The sequence below is a fragment of the Triticum urartu genome, chromosome 6A (assembly GCF_056163025.1).
Source record: "Triticum urartu cultivar PI428250 chromosome 6A, HENAU_Tu73, whole genome shotgun sequence".
Classification (NCBI taxonomy): domain Eukaryota; kingdom Viridiplantae; phylum Streptophyta; class Magnoliopsida; order Poales; family Poaceae; genus Triticum; species Triticum urartu.
Genome location: NC_141878.1, coordinates 13113827 through 13120837, shown reverse-complemented (window position 1 = coordinate 13120837; position 7011 = coordinate 13113827).

Here is a 7011-nt window from a genome sequence, read left to right as displayed (position 1 = left end):
AGCGGTATTGTGGGATGAAGCGGCCCGGACCAACCTTACACGTACGCTTACGTGAGACCGGTTCCACCGACTAACATGCACTAGTTGCATAAGGTGGCTGGCGGGTGTCTGTCTCTCCCACTTTAGTTGGAGCGGATTCGATGAACAGGGTCCTTATGAAGGGTAAATAGAAGTTGACAAATCGCGTTGTGGCTTTAACGTAGGTAAGAAGACGTTCTTGCTAGAACCCTAATTCAGCCACGTAAAACTTGCAACAACAATTAGAGGACGTCTAACTTGTTTTTGCAGCAAGTGGTTTGTGATATGATATGGCCAAAGTTGTGATGAATGATGAATGATCTATATGTGATGTATGAGATGTTCATGCTATTGTAATAGGAATCACGACTTGCATGTCGATGAGTATGATAACTGGCAGGAGCCATAGGAGTTGTCTTTATTCTTTTATATGACCTGCGTGTCATTGAGAAACGCCATGTAAATTACTTTACTTTATTGCTAAACGCGTTAGCCATAGTAGTAGAAGTAATAGTTGGCGAGCAACTTCATGGAGACACGATGATGGAGATCATGGTGTCAAGCCGGTGACAAGATGATCATGGAGCCCCAAGATGGAGATCAAAGGAGCTATGTGATATTGGCCATATCACGTCACGTTTATTATGTGATTGCATGTGATGTTTATCATGTTTTGCATCTTGTTTACTTAGAACGACGGTAGTAGATAAGATGATCCCTCATAACAATTTCAAGAAGTGTTCTCCCCTAACTGTGCACCGTTGCTAAAGTTCGTCGTTTCGAAGCACGCCGTGATGATCGGGTGTGATAGATCCTTACGTTCACATACAACGGGTGTAAGACAGTTTTACACATGCAAAACACTTAGGGTTAACTTGACGAGCCTAGCATGTACAGACATGGCCTCGGAACACACTAGACCGAAAGGTCGAGCATGAGTCGTATAGTAGATACGATCAACATGAAGATGTTCACCGACGTTGACTAGTCCGTCTCACGTGATGATCGGACACGGTCTAGTTAACTCGGATCATGTAATACTTAGATGACTAGAGGGATGTCTAATCTAAGTGGCCAACGTGGTCCTCAACTTCAACGCGTTCCTAGAGAACTTAATTATCATGAACTTAGTCTAAAATCTTTACAATATGTCTTGTAGATCAAATGGCCAACGTGGTCCTCAACTTCAACGCGTTCCTAGAGAAAACCAAGCTGAGAGACGATGGCAGCAACTATACGGACTGGGTCCGGAACCTGAGGATCATCCTCATAGCTGCCAAGAAAGAATATGTCCTACAAGCACCGCTAGGTGAAGCTCCCGTCCCACAGAACCAAGACGTTATGAACGCTTGGCAGACACGTGTTGACGACTACTCCCTCGTTCAGTGCGGCATGCTTTACAGCTTAGAGCCGGGGCTCCAAAAGCGTTTTGAGAGACATGGAGCATATGAGATGTTCGAAGAGCTGAAAATGGTTTTTCAAGCTCATGCCCGGATCGAGAGATATGAAGTCTCCGATAAGTTCTTCAGCTGTAAGATGGAGGAAAATAGTTCTGTCAGTGAGCACATACTCACTATGTCTGGGTTACATAACCGCTTGTCTCAGCTGGGAGTTAATCTCCCGGATGATGCGGTCATTGACAGAATCCTCCAGTCGCTTCCACCAAGCTACAAGAGCTTTGTGATGAACTTCAACATGCAGGGGATGCAAAAGACCATTCCTGAGTTGTTCTCAATGCTGAAATCAGCGGAGGTAGAAGTCAAGAAGGAACATCAAGTGTTGATGGTCAATAAAACCACTAAGTTCAAGAAAGGCAAGGGTAAAAAGAACTTCAAGAAGGACGGCAAGGAGGTTGCCGCGCCCGGCAATCAAGCTGCCGGGAAGAAGCCAAAGAATGGACCCAAGCCCGAGACTGAGTGCTTTTATTGCAAGGGAAGCGGTCACTGGAAGCGGAACTGCCCTAAGTACTTAGCAGACAAGAAGGCCGGCAAAACAAAAGGTATATTTGATATACATGTAATTGATGTGTACCTTACCAGTACTCGTAGTGACTCCTGGGTATTTGATACCGGTGCCGTTGCTCATATTTGTAACTCACAACAGGAGCTGCGAAATAAACGGAGACTGGCGAAGGACGAGGTGACGATGCGCGTCGGGAATGGTTCCAAGGTCGATGTGATCGCCGTCGGCACGCTGCCTCTACATTTACCTACGGGATTAGTTTTAAACCTCAATAATTGTTATTTAGTGCCAGCTTTGAGCATGAACATTGTATCGGGATCTCGTCTAATTCGAGATGGCTACTCATTTAAATCTGAGAATAATGGTTGTTCCATTTATATGAGAGATATGTTTTATGGTCATGCTCCTATGGTAAATGGTTTATTCTTAATGAATCTCGAGCGTATTGCTACACATATTCATAGTGTGAGTACCAAAAGATGTAAGATTAATAATGATAGTCCCACATACTTGTGGCACTGCCGCCTTGGTCACATAGGTGTCAAACGCATGAAGAAGCTCCATGCAGAAAGACTTTTAGAGTCTCTTGATTATGAATCATTTGACACGTGCGAACCATGCCTCATGGGTAAAATGACCAAGACTCCGTTCTCAGGAACAATGGAGCGAGCAACCAATTATTGGAAATCATACATACTGATGTGTGCGGTCCAATGAGTGTTGAGGCTCGCGGTGGCTATCGTTATGTTCTCACCCTCACTGATGACTTGAGTAGATATGGGTATGTCTACTTAATGAAACACAAGTCTGAAACCTTTGAAAAGTTCAAGGAATTTCAGAGTGAGGTTGAAAATCAACGTGACAGGAAAATCAAGTTTCTACGATCAGATCGTGGAGGAGAATACTTGAGTCACGAGTTTGGCACACACTTAAGAAAATGTGGAATAGTTTCACAACTCACGCCGCCTGGAACACCTCGGCGTAACGGTGTGTCCGAACGTCGTAATCGCACTCTATTAGATATGGTGCGATCTATGATGTCTCTTACCGATTTACCGCTATCCTTTTGGGGCTATGCTTTAGAGACTGCTGCATTCACTTTAAATAGGGCTCCGTCGAAATCCGTTGAGACGACACTGTATGAATTATGGTTTGGGAAGAAACCTAAGCTGTCGTTTCTAAAAGTTTGGGGATGCGATGCTTATGTCAAGAAACTTCAACCTGAAAAGCTCGAACCCAAGTCGGAAAAATGCGTCTTCATAGGATACCCAAAAGAAACTATTGGGTACACCTTCTACCTCAGATCTGAAGGCAAGATCTTTGTTGCCAATAATGGGTCCTTTCTAGAGAAAGAGTTTCTCTCGAAAGAAGTAAGTGGGAGGAAAGTAGAGCTTGATGAAGTATTACCTCTTGAACCGGAAAATGGCGCAACTCAAGAAAATGTTCCTAAGGTGCCTGCACCGACTAGAGAGGAAGTTAATGATAATGATCAAGATACTTCTGATCAAGCTCCTACTGAAATTCGAAGGTCCACAAGGACACGTTCCGCACCAAAGTGGTACGGCAACCCTGTCTTGGAAATCATGTTGTTACACAACGGTGAACCTTCGAACTATGAAGAAGCGATGGCGGGCCCGGATTCCGACAAATGGCTAGAAGCCACGAAATCCGAGATAGGATCCATGTATGAAAACGAAGTATGGACTTTGACTGACTTGCCCATTGAACGGCGAGCCATAGAAAATAAATGGATCTTTAAGAAGAAGACAGACGCGGATGGTAATGTGACCATCTATAAAGCTCGACTTGTCGCTAAGGGTTATCGACAAGTTCAAGGGGTTGGCTACGATGAGACTTTCTCACCGGTAGCGAAGCTAAAGTCCGTCCGAATCATGTTAGCAATTGCCGCATTCTACGATTATGAGATATGGCAAATGGACGTCAAAACGGCATTCCTTAATGGTTTCCTTAAGGAAGAATTGTATATGATGCAGCCGGAAGGTTTTGTCGATCCTAAGAATGCTGACAAGGTGTGCAAGCTCCAACGCTCGATTTATGGGCTGGTGCAAGCATCTCGGAGTTGGAACATTCGCTTTGATGAGATGATCAAAGCGTTTGGGTTTACACAGACTTATGGAGAAGCCTGCGTTTACAAGAAAGTGAGTGGGAGCTCTGTAGCATTTCTCATATTATATGTAGATGACATACTTTTGATGGGAAATGATATAGAACTCTTGGACAGCATCAAGGCCTACTTGAATAAGAGTTTTTCAATGAAGGACCTTGGAGAAGCTGCTTATATATTAGGCATCAGAATCTATAGAGATAGATCGAGATGCCTCATAGGTCTTTCACAAAGCACATACCTTGATAAGATATTGAAGAAGTTCAATATGGATCAATCTAAGAAGGGGTTCTTGCCTGTGTTACAAGGTATGAAATTGAGCTCAGCTCAATGTCCGACCACGGCAGAAGATATAGAAGAGATGAGCGTCATCCCCTATGCATCAGCCATAGGTTCTATTATGTATGCCATGCTGTGTACCAGACCTGATGTAAACCTTGCCGTAAGTTTGGTAGGAAGGTACCAAAGTAATCCCGGCAAGGAACACTGGACAGTGGTCAAGAATATCCTGAAGTACCTGAAAAGGTCTAAGAAAATGTTTCTCGTTTATGGAGGTGACGAAGAGCTCGTCGTAAAGGGTTACGTCGACGCTAGCTTCGACACAGATCTGGATGACTCTAAGTCACAAACCGGATACGTGTATATGTTGAATGGTGGAGCAGTAAGCTGGTGCAGCTGCAAGCAGAGCGTCGTGGCGGGATCTACATGTGAAGCGGAGTACATGGCAGCCTCGGAGGCAGCACATGAAGCAATATGGGTGAAGGAGTTCATCACCGACCTAGGAGTCATACCCAATGCGTCGGGGCCAATCAAACTCTTTTGTGACAACACTGGAGCTATTGCACTTGCCAAGGAGCCCAGGTTTCACAAGAAGACAAGGCACATCAAGCGTCGCTTCAACTCCATTCGTGAAAATGTTCAAAATGGAGACATAGAGATTTGTAAAGTACATACGGACCTGAATGTAGCAGATCCGTTGACTAAACCTCTCCCTAGAGCAAAACATGATCAACACCAGAATTCCATGGGTGTTCGATTCATCACAATGTAACTAGATTATTGACTCTAGTGCAAGTGGGAGACTGTTGGAAATATGCCCTAGAGGCAATAATAAAAGCATTATTATTATATTTCCTTATTCATGATAATTGTCTTTATTCATGCTATAATTGTGTTATCCGGAAATCGTAATACATGTGTGAATAACAGACACCAACATGTCCCTAGTAAGCCTCTAGTTGACTAGCTCGTTGATCAACCGATAGTCATGGTTTCCTGACTATGGACATTGGATGTCATTGATAACGAGATCACATCATTAGGAGAATGATGTGATGGACAAAACCCAATCCTAAACATAGCACAAGATCGTATAGTTCGTTTGCTAGAGTTTTCCAATGTCAAAGTATCTTTTCCTTAGACCATGAGATCGTGTAACTCCCGGATACCGTAGGAGTGCTTTGGGTATACCAAACGTCACAACGTAACTGGGTGACTATAAAGGTAGACTACGGGTATCTCCGAAAGTGTCTGTTGGGTTGGCATGGATCAAGACTGGGATTTGTCACTCCGTATGACGGAGAGGTATCACTGGGCCCACTCGGTAATGCATCATCATAATGAGCTCAAAGTGACCAAGTGTCTGGTCACGGGATCATGCATTACAGTACGAGTAAAGTGACTTTCCGGTAACGAGATTGAACGAGGTATTGGGATACCGACGATCGAATCTCGGGCAAGTAACATATCGATTGACAAAGGGAATTGCATACGGGGTTGATTGAATCCTCGATATCATGGTTCATCCGATGAGATCATCGTGGAGCATGTGGGAGCCAACATGGGTATCCAGATCCCGCTGTTGGTTATTGACCGGAGAGTCGTCTCGGTCATGTCTGCTTGTCTCCCGAACCCGTAGGGTCTACACACTTAAGGTTCGGTGACGCTAGGGTTGAGAAGATATGTATATGCAGTAACCCGAATATTGTTCCGAGTCCCGGATGAGATCCCGGACGTCACGAGGAGTTCCGGAATGGTCCGGAGGTAAAGAATTATATATAGGAAGTGCTGTTTCGGCCATCGGGACAAGTTTTGGGGTCACCGGTATTGTACCGGGACCACCGGAAGGGTCCCGGGGGTCCACCGGGTGGGGCCACCTATCCCGGGGGGCCCCATGGGCTGAAGTGGGAGGGAACCCAGCCCAAAGTGGGCTGGGGCGCCACCCCCCCAAGGGACCATGCGCCTAGGGTTGGGGGGGAACCCTAGAGGGGGCGCCCCCTTGCTTGGGGGGCAAGCCCCCCACCCTTGGCCGCCGCCCCCCTAGTAGATTCCATCTACTAGGGCCGGCGCCCCCCCCTTGGCACCCCTATATATAGTGAGGGAGAGGAGGGACTTCACACCCCAGCCCCTGGCGCCTCCCTCTCTCCCCGTTACGTCTCCCTCTTGTAGCATAGGCGAAGCCCTGCTACTGTGACGCCCTGCATCCACCACCACGTTGTCGTGCTGCTGGATCTTCATCAACCTCTCCTTCCCCCTTGCTGGATCAAGAAGGAGGAGACGTCTCCCGTCTCGTACGTGTGTTGAACGCGGAGGTGCCGTCCGTTCGGCGCTTGGTCATCGGTAATTTGGATCACGTCGTGTTAGACTACATCATCACCGTTCTTAGAACGCTTCCGCACGCGATCTACAAAGGTATGTAGATGCATCTGATGACTCGTTGCTAGATGAACTCCTAGATGGATCTTGGTGAAACGAGTAGGAAAATTTTTGTTTTCTGCAACGTTCCCCAACAATTACCTCAAGTGCCCCTCATACCTACCACCTCAAGGCCAGTTATGGTCATTTGTCAAGGACCTCTTAACCTATACAAGCAATACACGGGCTGAACTCCATTTACTCTCGCTTGA